This window comes from Macrobrachium rosenbergii, chromosome 28 (assembly GCF_040412425.1).
Source record: "Macrobrachium rosenbergii isolate ZJJX-2024 chromosome 28, ASM4041242v1, whole genome shotgun sequence".
NCBI lineage: Eukaryota > Metazoa > Arthropoda > Malacostraca > Decapoda > Palaemonidae > Macrobrachium > Macrobrachium rosenbergii.
This window is the reverse complement of record NC_089768.1, coordinates 33,455,861-33,470,000: the sequence shown is the minus strand read 5'-3', so window position 1 is coordinate 33,470,000 and position 14,140 is coordinate 33,455,861. Positions and strand designations below refer to the sequence as shown.

Genomic DNA, 14,140 nt, shown 5'->3' with positions numbered 1-14,140 from the left:
TTTTATCTTCACATCTGAAACGGAAGCGTTGTTTTTCTACAATGAAGTATTAAACTACAGTTGAGGCTGTACCATTGTTTTCTTGCAACGCATTTTCTTCTCGATTGTTGCATGTCTTGTGAGAGTGAAATATACGCATTTTGTGAAGTGTTTACTTCGCTCTGTTTATGTGTTTTAAGAACGGGCTTCGATGGGAGCTTAACTTTGTGTTTAGTTCGTCTCAGTAATTTTCTCGAAAAATATTTGAGGTATGATTAATTGTCATTGCTTTATCCGAGTTTATATAAAAGTTTACAGTTGAGTTTACGTTGACCTTATGAGTAATTATTTCAGTTTACTGTATATTGACGGTGTGAGAAATTATTTCAGTTTATATTGACTGCATGAGCAATTACTTGAGTTTTCATTGCCTGTGTAATTATTGAGTTTATGTTGCCTGTGTGACTAATTTGAGTTTATATTTACAGTTTCGGTAATTATTTGAGTTTATATTGACAGTTTGAATGATTACGTGAGTTTAGACTGTAAGTAATGATTCGAGTTTATATTGACGGTTTGAATAATTATGTATTTATATAGACTATAAGTAATTATTCGAGTTTATATTAACGGTTTGAATAATTATGTGAGTTTATATAGACTTTAAGTAATTATTCGAGTTTATATTGACGGTTTGAGTAATTGTAGAAGTTTTCATAGACTATAAGTAATTATTCGAATTTATATTGACGGGTTGAATAATTATATGAGTTTTTATAGACTATAAGTAATTATTCGAGTTTATATTGACGGGTTGAGTAATTATGTGAGTCTTTGTAGATTATAAGTAATTATTCGAGTTTATGAGAACAGTTTAAGTAATTATTCGAGTTTATATTGACTTTTCAAGTAATTATTTAAGTTTAAAATCACTGTGTGAGTAATAATTATTGTTTGAGTTTATATTGACTGGTTAATTAAATTATTTGAGTTCATGTTGACTGTTTAGGTAATTATTGGAGCTTAAATTGATGGTTTGAGTAATAATTTGAGTTTATATTGACTGGTTCAATAATTATTCGGTTTATTTGAGTGTGTGAGTGATTATTTTTAGTTTATATTGACTTTTCAAGTAATTGTTCGAGTATATATTGAATGTGTGAGCAATTATTTCAGTTTATATTGATTATGTGTGTGATACTGGCATGTTTACGCCAGGTGCCTGTGAGGTTAACACTGCTCAGGAATTCTCCGTCGCTGTGGTATGTTGTTTACTATTTTGTCGTAACGTTTCCATGCATTAATTACAAGACGATCGACTCGCTGTTGATTCAGTGGCATAATGGGTCTCTCTCTCTCTCTCTCTCTCTCTCTCTCTCTCTCTCTCTCTCTCTCTCTCATATGTGTTCCTGTGTGTTTTCACTTTATATATTCGCGGAACCTGAACTTCATTTGTTTTCTTCATGACTTAAAGCATCAAAGTCATTTTGTAAGCGATAAATCAACCTCCGAGGTGTCTGTGAATAAAATGAAATTTTATTATATGTAATGAAAAAGAAATGAAATAATTGACATGCCTCACAGTTGATAAATTTGGGCGGTGCCAACGGGTGACCATAAGCGCATAATAATTACCAGCGAGAGCCAGAGAAAAACTCCAGTGTGTTTGTAGGGCGGCAACCTTGGTGCCAGATGAAGCCACTGGCAATTGAAAGAAACAGGAAAATGGGGGATAATTATATCCTTTTTTTTTATTTGTTGCCTGTTCTTTATACGCTGTCATGGGAAGCGGCCTTTACTTTTCCTGGTTTACGTCTGTTTCCCGGTCTCCCTCCCCTTCATCGCTTTTGTTGACTCGTGTCGAAACTCTGAGGGTTTATCTCGAGACTTAAGGATCTTTTCTGTGGATGAGGGGTGCTCTCCTCCCTCTAGCTGTTTCCACTCCCCGTTTGCATCAAGAATTTTGTTTTTCAGGCTTCAGTGTTTACAGAAAGTTAAATTAACTTAGTTTAACCAGAAACTCTTGAGGGTTTTAGTATACCTCGTGTGTCGAGACTGAAGGATGTTTTTCTGTGGATGAGGGGTGCATTAGATTTCCGTTTGGGCGAGTTGTGCGTTTAGCTGTTTGTTGTGCTTCCGTTTGCATCAAGAATTTATGTCTGTTTATGCAGGCTTCAGTGTTTACAGAAAGTTAAATTAAGTATCCTATACCAGTGTTTACAGAAAGTTAAATTAAGTATGCCTTAGTTTAACCAGACTTATGTAGGCTTCAGTGTTTACAGAAAGTTAAATTAAGTATGCCTTAGTTTATGTAGGCTTGAGTGTTTACAGAAAGTTTAGTTTAACCAGACTTATTAGGCTTCAGTGTTTAGGCTTAGTTTTCAGTGTTTACAGAAAGTTAAATTAAGTATACCTTAGTTTAACCAGACTTATGTAGGCTTCAGTGTTTACAGAAGTGTTTAAATTAAATTAAGTATACCTTAGTTTAACCAGACTTATGTAGGCTTGAGTGTTTACAGAAAGTTAAATTAAGTATACCTTAGTTTAACCAGACTTAGTGTTTGTTAAATTAGTATACCTTAGTTTAACCAGACAGCTTCAGTGTTTACAGAAAGTTAAATTAAGTATACCTTAGTTTAACCAGACTTATGTAGGCTTCAGTGTTTACAGAAAGTTAAATTAAGTATACCTTAGTTTAACCAGACTTATGTAGGCTTCAGTGTTTACAGAAAGTTAAATTAAGTATACCTTAGTTTAACCAGACCACTGAGCTGATTAACAGCTCTCCTAGGGCTGGCCCGAAGGATTAGACTTATTTTACGTGGCTAAGAACCAGTTGGTTACCTTGCAGCGGGACGTACAGCTTATTGTGGAATCCGAACCACATTATAGCGAGAAATGAATTTCTATCACCAGAAATAAATTCCTCTAATTCTTCATTGGCCGGAGGAGACTCGAAATCGGCTCTAGCAGAGTGCCAGCCGAAAACTCGACCGACTCGTCCAACTAAGAACTCCGGGTGTTTACAGAAAAGAGGGGATTTTGATGCAGTAGCAAAGATGTTCCCATGTCATTAATAGTCTCCATTTGCCTTCTGCTCCATTTGCCTTCTTTTTCGAGAGATCCTGGTGTGCATCCTGATGGTTTCAAGGAACCTAGAAGGAGGGGAGGGGAAGGAGAGTGGGGAATGTTTAAATGCCTACCTCTGGCTTCCCCTCAGGATCCGACATTCTCCCTTGCAACCACCTCTCCTTTCCCCCCCAACCCCCTTTCCCCATTTCTTCCCCCCACCCATCTCCTTTCGGCCCTGAAGCGGAGCAGGAGCAGGGGAGACGAGACGTCGTTAGCTCCTTGGTACAATATCTTCGTGACTGTGAAAGACCTCCTTGTTGCTTGGTTGAATTAATGATGCGATTGGGATTCCTGTACTTTATTGTATTTTATTAGTTTTAGTTTGAGAGAGAGAGAGAGAGAGAGAGAGAGAGAGAGAGAGAGAGAGAGAGAGAGAGAGAATATGTACGTCTTCATTTTGTTATGTGTCATGCATGACAGTGCATTACATTTTGTGGAACAAGTGACTCTGTAGTAAAAATTTAATTTTGCAATTCATCTTCCGACAGAGGCTTTCACTCCTCTCCTTTTTTATTTTCTCTTTTTTGTACTCTAACTTTCTTTTCCCTAAAGCTAAAGGAGATGAAAAACATGAACACCTTATGCGTTCATGCCTAATCATTGTATTGTTAAAAATGTGTCCTATTCTCTCTCTCTCTCTCACACACACACACACGCACATATATATCATTTGCAATATATAATAATGTTAACATATTTGTCGTGTTTACATGTGTCCTTCAAACGCATGTCATAATTTTGTACATATATGTGTATAAATATCCTGTTTGCCCAATATATTTATGTAAACTTCGTGTTTACTCTTTCAAGGAAAACTTGTGGCTGTAGATTGCGAGGTTAAGGATTGATTTCACCGTTTTGCAACTCAAGAGATGCATAGGTATATCATGTGTCATGGTCAAGGAAGGCATGACCACAGACGGGCCTTGGTGCTTCTCGCCATCAGGTCTGTTTGGAGGTCTCTGGCTTTCTGTGTGTGTGTGTGTGTGTGGCGATTAGTGTATGTAAATTTGGATCATTTGTATCGTCTTCTCGCTGACTATTGAAAATACAAAATGAATGATTAATAGTCGTTCAAAATAATTACGATTTCTGTAGTATATGTTCCGTAAGCCAGTTTTCAAGGCATTTCTTCAGAGTGGCAATACTGCACAAAGTCCCGTAGCACATCATCTTGGCTGTCAATTTTCCCTTCTTCCTTTTCTTCTTGTTTTGTGCGTGTTTCCTGCTGCTGATGAAGATTTGCCTCGAAATTCTCTAGTCTAGTCAAATGACACGGCAGTGTCTTGATCACTGTGTTCACGGGGAGATTATGCTCTTCAAGTCCTCTTGAAGAGTTGTTTGGGCCACGTTTGTGGCCTTATTCGACGTGCTTTGTGGTTATTAGATTCACCCACGGTATCATCTTTTGCCAAGAAACTTATATTGTGCTGTGATATTCTGATCTTGTTTTATATATATATATATATATATATATATATATATATATATATATATATATATATATATGTGTGTGTGTGTGTGTGTGTGTGTGTGTTTGTGGTGCGTATGCGTATGAATGCGTATCATTTAAGGAATGCTGAGAGTGTCTTTCCAAGTCCAATGTCAACTAGTTACGAACATGAGGCAAGAACTGCTCAGGTTAAACAATGCAACGTCTCGCGGGCATTTTATTATCGTCGTAAATCAATACCCTTTAGCACCTGGGACTTATTACCATTCTGATATAGAACACCTTTTTTTTTTTTTACTTGTCACACCTGTGTTATGTTCTTTGATCTCTCTCTCTCTCTCTCTCTCTCTCTCTCTCTCTCTCTCTCTCTCTCTCTCTCTCTCTCTCTCTCTCCTTTGTGCGTATGTACTTAAAAAGAGAAAAAAAAAATTAAATTACAAGTTTTGTCGTAGCTTTAAAATTTCCTCAATTTTATCAACTTGTAAGCACCATTGAAAAAGATGACCTTAAAGACTAAATGGCAACTGTGTTGGTTAAGAAGACATTCCAGGAATTCATTATTTGAGGCTACGTATGTTCACGGGCGCTCAGCAAATTCATACCTTGTATCCATATTATGAAATTTATCATTTACGCGTATTTCTCCAAAGAGGTTTGTTGCCGCTTGTATTTTGTCGTAGCTGTCGCTTATTCTGTCAGTCTAGTGTGGTTTCGTGTTTGTTGTTTTATGCTAACAATGATTATTTATTCAGTGGAAAGTTAATTTCGTAATTTTGTATTTTTCAGGTTTGTGTTCCCGTGACTGGTTGGTTACGTCTTTCGTGACGGTAAGAAGTTCTGTGTTACACTTTAAATTTAATCTTTGTTTATTCTTAATTGTGTACTTTAGAAGTCATACGTCCTTCCTGAGTAAGGGATACCTGAGATATCTTATTGACTTGAATGGTTTTTTTATTTAGTCAGTGTAAATTAATTTTTTTATGATTGCAGCATCTATTTACTTCTCTCTCTATTCCGAACTTTTCAAGTTTCAGTATCCAGACATTTTTTCAAATATTAATTGTACAATGTAATAATATCATAAACACTTTTTACGAAGTTTTTCTTTGGGTAAAAGTTTCTTTAGCCAACAAGAACTCTCGACGAAGTAGTTTAACCTTGAAAATGCACGGTAAATTGACTGGAATAGTTTGTGCATGCATGCAGTGCCGATGCGTGCGTCCGTTTGACGTTCCTTGGCGTTGCCTTTGGCACATATTTCCGAAGAAGTCGTTAACGTTCTGCAGCCTGGTATGTGACCTCATCAGACTCACGTCGCACAAGATGCTTAGGCTATGCCACGCCACTAGCGCCCCTGGCGGTTGTGAGTTGCAGCCATTTGCATTACTCCGGGAATGTTTACGACGGTGGTTAGGCATGGCTTGGGTGATTTCCCTTCTGGACCTTGAGCGCATTCTTGTGTCGTTTGTACCCCTTGACTGATTTAGGGGACCCTAACAAAATTTCCAGTTTCCTTCGTATATGGGTGCATGTGTTTTACTCATTCGCTTAAACACTCGCAAATGATTGTGTTTGATGATTGTGCTGATACGTATGTAAGTGACCACTTTGATATAAAGGTATGTATGTGACACGCAAGCAAATCATGAGGGACAGATTCTCCTTAAGCTTAATTTGGTGTTCAGATTCGTATCTTTAAGCCTGGAGGGGGGACGTGAAGGAAGATAAGTGGTTTAACAAGAACCTTTTGAGAGGCACATCTCTTAGGACTGGCAAGTGAGTGTTTCACGTTCAGACTGAGAGAGAGAGAGAGAGAGAGAGAGAGAGAGAGAGAGACTTCTTAAATGCCCAATTTAAATGTCCAAAACGGTCGTATAGATTTGGAATGCTAATAGTAAGTGGTCTGATGTTTAATTGAAATTCAGTGACTGAAGTGGCTGTCTCCTCTCTGCGATTTCACACATCGCGATGCCTGATATGTTCATCAGCTAATCGAAGGGTACGCTGTTAGATAAAATTCCAAGTTGTTTTATTTTAATATCAGCTTGAACTATCCTATCATGTATGAGGAGGCTTTCTTTCTCTATGATTTTTTGGCAAATTATTACATTTTTATCTAAGGATCCCTTCTCTCTGTTTACTCCGAGTGTTGTAGGAAAGGACATAGGGTTGTTAGTCCCTGTGGTATCTGTATCCTGTAGAATGTCAATTAGTGTTGCTACGTATGACGAGTGCCCTGTGGGATGCTTTTCCAGCCAAGGACGATGTCGATACGTTCATGTAGCAGGTTGTTTCTTGAGATGCATCTAGTCTTTTTGTTTTTGTTTTGCCGAGTTTGTTTCTTTAGGTGTGACTGGTTGCTTAAATTTAGAATAGTCACTGTTTGGTTGTGAAAGATCAGTGTTTTGATGTTTTAAGTTACCTAATAAGACCTTGAAAATTGCAATATTTCTCTTTATTGCATTTTCTTTAGTGGTCACTATGATCAACTTTTCAGTTTGTAAATATTTAAGTATTGATTATAAATATTCGCTTGTTAACTCTTTGTTAATTATTTGCCCTTAGGTTTTTTAATCACGCACACATCCCACATACCAACATATGCTATAAATTGAAGGCGAGGACAGTCATCGTCACCGAAGGATTTGGTGATGAGTACTACCGAGTTACCGAGAGAAATGGAGGGAGGGCGAGAAGAGGGGAGGGAGGGTTGATAAGGCCCTTACTGGGTTGCTTGACCTCTCTTTGTGCCGTGTTAATTTCAATTGTAAATCGGAGAAATCCTGGTTGCGTATTCACCTGCGTCTCATGTATGTAAATTCCGCTGCTGAAAAGGTTTTGTTTGTAATGGGTGTCGTTGTAACCACACAGAGATCACACAGAGCAGAGTAGTTCCTATCCTGAAGCCATGAGCAAAGGCTTCAGGATAGGAACTACTCTGCATTGTGTGATCTTCGTGGGGTTATAACGACACCCATTACCCCACGATTATTATTGTTGTGCAGTGGACGATAAGGTATTAGCACCTGAAGCGCTATGTGGCGTACCTCTCTCTCTCTCTCTCTCTCTCTCTCTCTCTCTCTCTCTCTCTCTCTCTCTCTCTCTGTCATGCGAAAGGAACTGAGACCGGTTCAGAAGTGCAATAATCTCTGGGCTGGACTTGTTTAACAGATTTACGACATGCCTGTCCCTTAAATCGATAAAAATCATAAAGCTTTGTATGTTTTATGTTTATTTAGTCCCTTTAAGTGAAAAGAGAAGAGTATTTAGTCTTACCGATTCTCCTCCCTCATGTGATACCATATTTCTTAGTTTGTATTGCTGCTTATTAGAGCACGTTTGATGATGCTGTTGTCAAAGAACTTTAGGATAGCTGCTGGAGTTCAAAGTTTTCATAGCATTTGATGAACTTTTCATTTATTTTGGTTTGTGTTCTCTTGTATTGTATACTACATTTCTACATCAGCTGTGCTGGAGTTTTTAGCTCATTATTTGTGTATTTGTGTTCAAGTCAAAAGTAGAAACTTTTTAAACCGTGGGGCTGAGGTTAAGATTATACCTAATTATTTTTTCTTACTTATATTTCATTTTTTAGCTACAAACAGTTAGTAACTACAAGAATCTCAGTTTTATTTAACTATAAATGAATTTTCTGCTCTTCTGGAAATGAGATTGTACAGTATATTAAAAGTACCAGTAGAAACTTATTTTTAATAAAAAAAAAAAATTGAGAGCAATATACGAGTATGGTTACGTTTTAAACAGATAAATAAATAAGAAAAACACCTGAGTTAATGAGACTGCATAATCTTAAGTCATAAAAGGATATAAAGAATAAGTTGTTACCTTTGATCAGAATGGTTATATTTCCATGAGACAAAAATAACTTTTGATAAGCCGTCCTTCTCGGCATTTCTCAAGGATGCTTCTGACAGTGGATAAGCATCCATAATCTCTCTCCCTCCGCCTTCTCTTCCTCGCACTCCTCCCCCCTTCTCCTCCACCTTCCCCTCCTCCCCCTTGTGCACCATGTCCAGGGTTCCTCTCTACCATATTGGTCCTGTGATTGCCTCGAGGGCACTTATTTATTTAATGAGGTGAATCTCGATGGCGAAAGTGAAGGATGGGAAGGTGAAGGGGTTGTTTTTTTTCTTCTTCTTCTTCTTCTTCTTCTTTTCATCTCCCGCTTTTATTTTCTCTCTTTTTGCCTTTTTTCCCCCCAAAACTGATGGAATCGAAGCTCCAGCCAGTGAAAGTGATAAGGAGGAGATGCGTATTGTAGTGGGAGTTCGTGTGCTGTGGAGGGATTGAGATTGAGAATTGGCGTCGGGGAGATGGAAGTGTTCTCGACTCACGGCGTAACGTTAGCAGATTCCCTGCCGTCTCTGATCAGCGAAAGATGAAGAAGAATGGAGAGCGACCTAAGATAGGACTAAAACTAGGCGTCCGTTCAATTGGTTTCGTGCAGATTTGCAGTGTTAGCGTACCAGAAAGTAAAATACACGGTGTTTCAGAAGATTAATTTTATGGTTTCATAAGACACCTTTCTAAATTTCTTCACATTCCATTAGTTATGAAAGAGACGAATTCATATTCTTTCTGGGTTACTCAGTTTGATTCGTGAGATGTTTCTGCTCTTCAGTTTATAATTTTCTTGTTTGTAAGATGAAATGACCATAAAATGGTCCCAGTATTGTTGAATTACATTTGCCTTTTGATTCTACATATATTCGTGAATTATATTAATCATATGTACTGAAGCTAATTTTATTTGAAACTATGCTTGTATTGAAAATGTTAAGGCAACGCAATTTTTTTTTTTAGCCACAAGTATGCATGCATTTATACATAATATTTTAGACAGGACGGGAGTACTTCACGTTTCCACAGAAACTGAGATAGACTCGATTAAATTTTGAGGAGCAAATAAAAAGCAATTTTCCTGGATCGTTGGAGTTGGGGGGAAGAGGTTCCCCCGAGTGGTGGCGCTTTGTCACCCAAGCCAATAAAACGATATCGGATTGAGAGATCGCCTGCTTTATTATGTCTCCCCGGGTCACACCATTTCGGGGAATTCCCTGGGATTTTCAACTTCATTTTGTAGGGGTAAAGGGACTTAAAGCTTTGATCTTGGACGGTCGATAGAGTGAATAAGTCTCTCTCTCTCTCTCTCTCTCTCTCTCTCTCTCTCTCTCTCTCTCTCTCTCTCTCTCTCTCTCTCTCTCTCCAATGGTCCTCTGGGTTCTCATTTCCCCATACTTGTTTTAGATTTTTGATACTTGTATTAAATGTTTTCAGTTTTATTATTATTATTATTATTATTATTATTATTATTATTATTATTATTATTATTATTATTATTATTACTCTGCTGCTGCTGTCCTTGAATATTCACGGGTCTATTCTTTACATACTTTTTTGTTGAACGAGTTTACCTATTCATTTTAAGTAGTTTTCCCGTTACGATTAATTATTTCTGTTCTTAATAAATCATGCATCTATAACATTAGCTAATAATAAAGTAACGGGAATTATCCAAGCAACAGATATTTAGTAACTCATTAAGTAACTCTGATTATTTAAAGATTCTAGGAAACAAAGACCAGGAAATCTTGGGCAAGTTGCAGCCACAGGAACGCGTCAAGAAATTTGAGCATCTTGGTCCGAGACAAAAACATACACCGAAGGAGACGACGTAATGAAATGCAGAGATTCACATTGCGTTCTCCTATATAGGGATGATGAGGCATTCTGCTGCGCTTATTAGCTGACGGACAGGATAAGGAATATTCCATGTTTTATTCATGTATTTTGTTAAGGAAGGTATGGTGAGCTGAAGTCGTAAAGCAGTCTGAGTTACCTGTATGCTGGAAGAACCTTTGAACATTTACCACTTTCTTAACTTCTCAGTTCCTTGGCTTTCCATTTTTAGAAAGACAAGAGTTTTTATTACCTCGGAATGCATCAAGACCATTATTCTCTTTTGGGGGGGCTTCAGAATTGAGACGTCCTATTTGTGTATCTGTTCCTTTCTTTACCAATAGAAAGTCGTTGCTCACTGAAGGTGAATCTCTCTTTAATATATGTCAGTACAGTGGTCGATAGAGTGAAATGGCTCACATTCGGCTTCATCGAAACGAAAAGTATGGAAAGAGCTTCGTGAAACACGAGAATAATGTTTAAATAAATATAAAAAAATCATTGGTACATACGACGTGTGGAATAAAGTTTAAAATAATTTGTAAGGGACGTCAAAAACACCCGGATATATTGGTGGAAAAGTAGTCGGAAAAATAGTCCTTATGTCTTATAGGCTACAAGAGAGAGAGAGAGAGAGAGAGAGAGAGAGAGAGAGAGAGAGAGAGATGGGGGGGGGTTGCTATAGGCTATTCAGACGGGCATCACTCAATATTCGTGAACATCTCCATGGCTTTCCAATCACGCTCGGTTCCACGGTACGTGCTGCTGCTCGTCCGAATCACATCATTTCGTAGAGAAGGCGAGGAGCGTAAATCCTTGGACCTAAAATAACGTTATAGGGAGGAAAAGCCTTATCGTATTGTGCAAGAGATTACGTGTTCACGTTTCCTCCCCTTCCCAAGGTTTGGCACGAGGAGAATTTGTGCGTGCTTGAATCACCAGAATGAGAGGAATTTAAATTAAATATTTATATTTATAGCTTCTGCGTCATTTTCCTATTTATAAACGTGCATCCTCTTTTCAGTAGTGGCTAAACCATTGCTGGCATGTTGTCGGTTAGGGAATGTCTGCTAGAATCTCAGCTAACTCCAAATGCTTGTCTTAGAGTTCCTTTGTTTGTTCAGTGAATTTCATAGGGTGCTTCAAACGTTTTCTCTTTCACTGGAATTACCGCAGTTATTTTTTATTAGGTGCATCTAGTTAGTTTTGTGTTGATTTGTCTTTTTTTTTTTTTTTTTTTTTTTTTTACTTATATGTTATTACTAGTAGTGTACTTGCCCCGTCAAAACCGAGGGCAGTGCTTTTAGGAAGTCTGCAATATCGCCGTAACTCGGGTACCAGGTACTTTATACTGCTCTGTATTTTTTTGCTTAAGAGTCTCCGATGAGCTACTCTCATGTCACACAACACAGAAAATAGCTTTATGGATACATATATTTTACATAGTAAGTCTACTTAATCTACGAAATTCAGAAATATCTCCGGCGAAAATTATGCTGTCACGAATTGAAGTAGAGGAGATCTTGTTATTTCATAATCCTGTGTGCGGTATGAAATTATGAATGAGTATTTATTAATGCTACTACTACTACTGCTGCTGCTATGCAATGGATTACAACTGCTGCGTCTTCTAATAAATAATAAAGTAAGCGTCGCTGAATTATTCTTCAGAATTAAAGGAGACGTGTATGGTTCATTACTGTCATACAGAAACATTCTGAGGAATCCTTATGGGAATCACTATAACTCATTTGGAATTCGATGCTTCCGAATAATTGCGAGTAATTTCTTCTGATGATTAGAATCTCTTTGCTGTCAATAACTGGAAAGCTGTGAGCTTGAGAGGCCAGCGTTGGAGATGCGATTTTAAAGATTTAGCAAGCTTAGCTACATTGGCTATTTCAGGTTATTGTTTGTTTTCGCATTTTATTTTTCCCGTTGTAGGGTATTTTCTCTGTATTGTCTGTTACTGTATTTTAGTTTTCTGATCTTGATGTTACTACAAAGTGCGTGTTCGTCAAGCCGAATTTTCTTCCATTATGACAAAGGCAGGGAACGTTTACCAAGGTTTTTTTTTATATATTGCTATTTTTCATTTATTTATTTTTTCACAAAACAAAGATTTTTTTGTGTTCCTTTATGCTTTAGTATACATGGAAACTGACCGAAAAAAGTACATTACATACGGTCAAGCGCCAAATTTAAAAATTACAGCATGTTGCGGTTACATAAAAATTAATGGTCTGTAGTTTCTCCTGCTGCAAAAAAAAAAAAAAAAAAAAAAGACACGATCGTCGTGCTTTGGTGATTTCTTTCCGATTTTTGTTCTGAATTTTTTTTTTTTCCTAATTTCTTTTTTAAAGTTTTACCGTAAAGTTCGTGACGTTGCTTCGGGTTACCATTAAGAGACTTTGGGCTGAAACGTAGAAACCCACGCTTTGACCGACTTGAGAAAAAAACAGAGAAATTCACGGCCTTCGGTTTGGGCTTGTTTGTTTCTCTTGCGTCTGTTTGTCAATTTCATGTTTTTTTTTGTTTCTTGTCTCGGAATAATTCATAATTTTATTTTTGGTTAATTTTATTTTATGTTTAATCGTTTTACCATTATTATTATTATTATTATTATTATTATTATTATTATTATTATTATTGTTATTTTATGTTTAATCATTTTACCATTATTATTATTATTATTATTATTATTATTATTATTATTGTTATTTTATGTTTAATCATTTTACCATTATTATTATTATTATTATTATTATTATTATTATTATTATTATTATTATTATTATTATTATTATTATTATTATTATTTGTTGACAGTGATAGCTGCATTCAGTAACCCTAAAAATTCATTTATCAGAAAAATAGCGAAAAGTCTATGAACTGAATACAACTGATGCAGCTATCACTTTCAATACTATAGTGACACCTTTAATCGTAAATTTTCATCATCTTGGTAGTCATCAATGTTGATTTTAATTTCTGAATTAGCAGTACTCTTCGTCCTGCAAAAAAAATACACATTCATCCTTATAATTTTCTATTTTCTAAGAGACCTCCAGTTTTCTATAATTGTGTTTATGCTATAGTTCGGTTCTCACTATTTACAGAAGATTTAATTATATTATATATGTATATATATATATATATATATATATATATATATATATATATATATATATATATATATATATATATATATTATTATTATTAAAAGACCATCCCTAAGTCAAATGTACCCCTGCGTATAAGTAGATAAATCTTCCCAGAATAATAAGAAATAAAAGGGAAAATCTGAAGTGAAAAACAAAATGCGCTTTGCTTTTAAGAGAGCTGGTAAAACCCCATTTAGGTTTTAGTACTCGCGTCCCATGTGGTCCAGTGATTCTCTCTCTCTCTCTCTCTCTCTCTCTCTCTCTCTCTCTCTCTCTCTCTCTCTCTCTCTCTCTCTCTCTCCAGAAGGTTATTGCTCAGATGATCAGATGGAAAGAGATAAGATTTATTTTGGTCATTTTTGTATCCTTTTGTTGGGAATAATAATGATAACCTTAGTACTCATCACACAATTATCATATCAGTAATAAAGATCAGTACTGGGAAGAGAAAATCGAATGATATAAAGTAGAACAATTCTGGGAAGGGTGAATTTGATGGTAAAAATACTGAAGAGTACAAGTGTGGGAGTTCTGTCAAGCAACGTAAGCGTAAAGGACACTGGTTTCTGTTCTTCAGCTGAGTCCTCGCGTTCCTTGCGAAGCCTAGGAACAAATGTGGGACCGAAGGGCGCACACATCCTAATGGAGTCCATTTACGGATCCTCACCTTGTCTATATTAAGGGCGCGCCATCTGTCTGTCTGATGTCATGG

At 36.6% G+C, this 14,140-nt stretch overlaps 1 protein-coding gene across 6 annotated transcripts in view; it reads left to right on the top strand.

The window, feature by feature from the left end:
- The window catches only part of LOC136854224 (uncharacterized), a 316,005-nt gene that overhangs the window by 75,438 nt on the left and 226,427 nt on the right, over nt 1-14,140 (top strand). For 4 of the 6 annotated variants that reach the window (XM_067130567.1, XM_067130563.1, XM_067130562.1 and 1 more), the window contains exon 2: nt 5,351-5,391. The exons of the other annotated variants lie outside the window; for them this stretch is intronic. The gene's annotated coding sequence lies outside the window, so the exon portion shown is untranslated. The remainder of the gene's footprint in view (nt 1-5,350; nt 5,392-14,140) is intronic. 6 annotated transcript variants of the gene reach the window in all.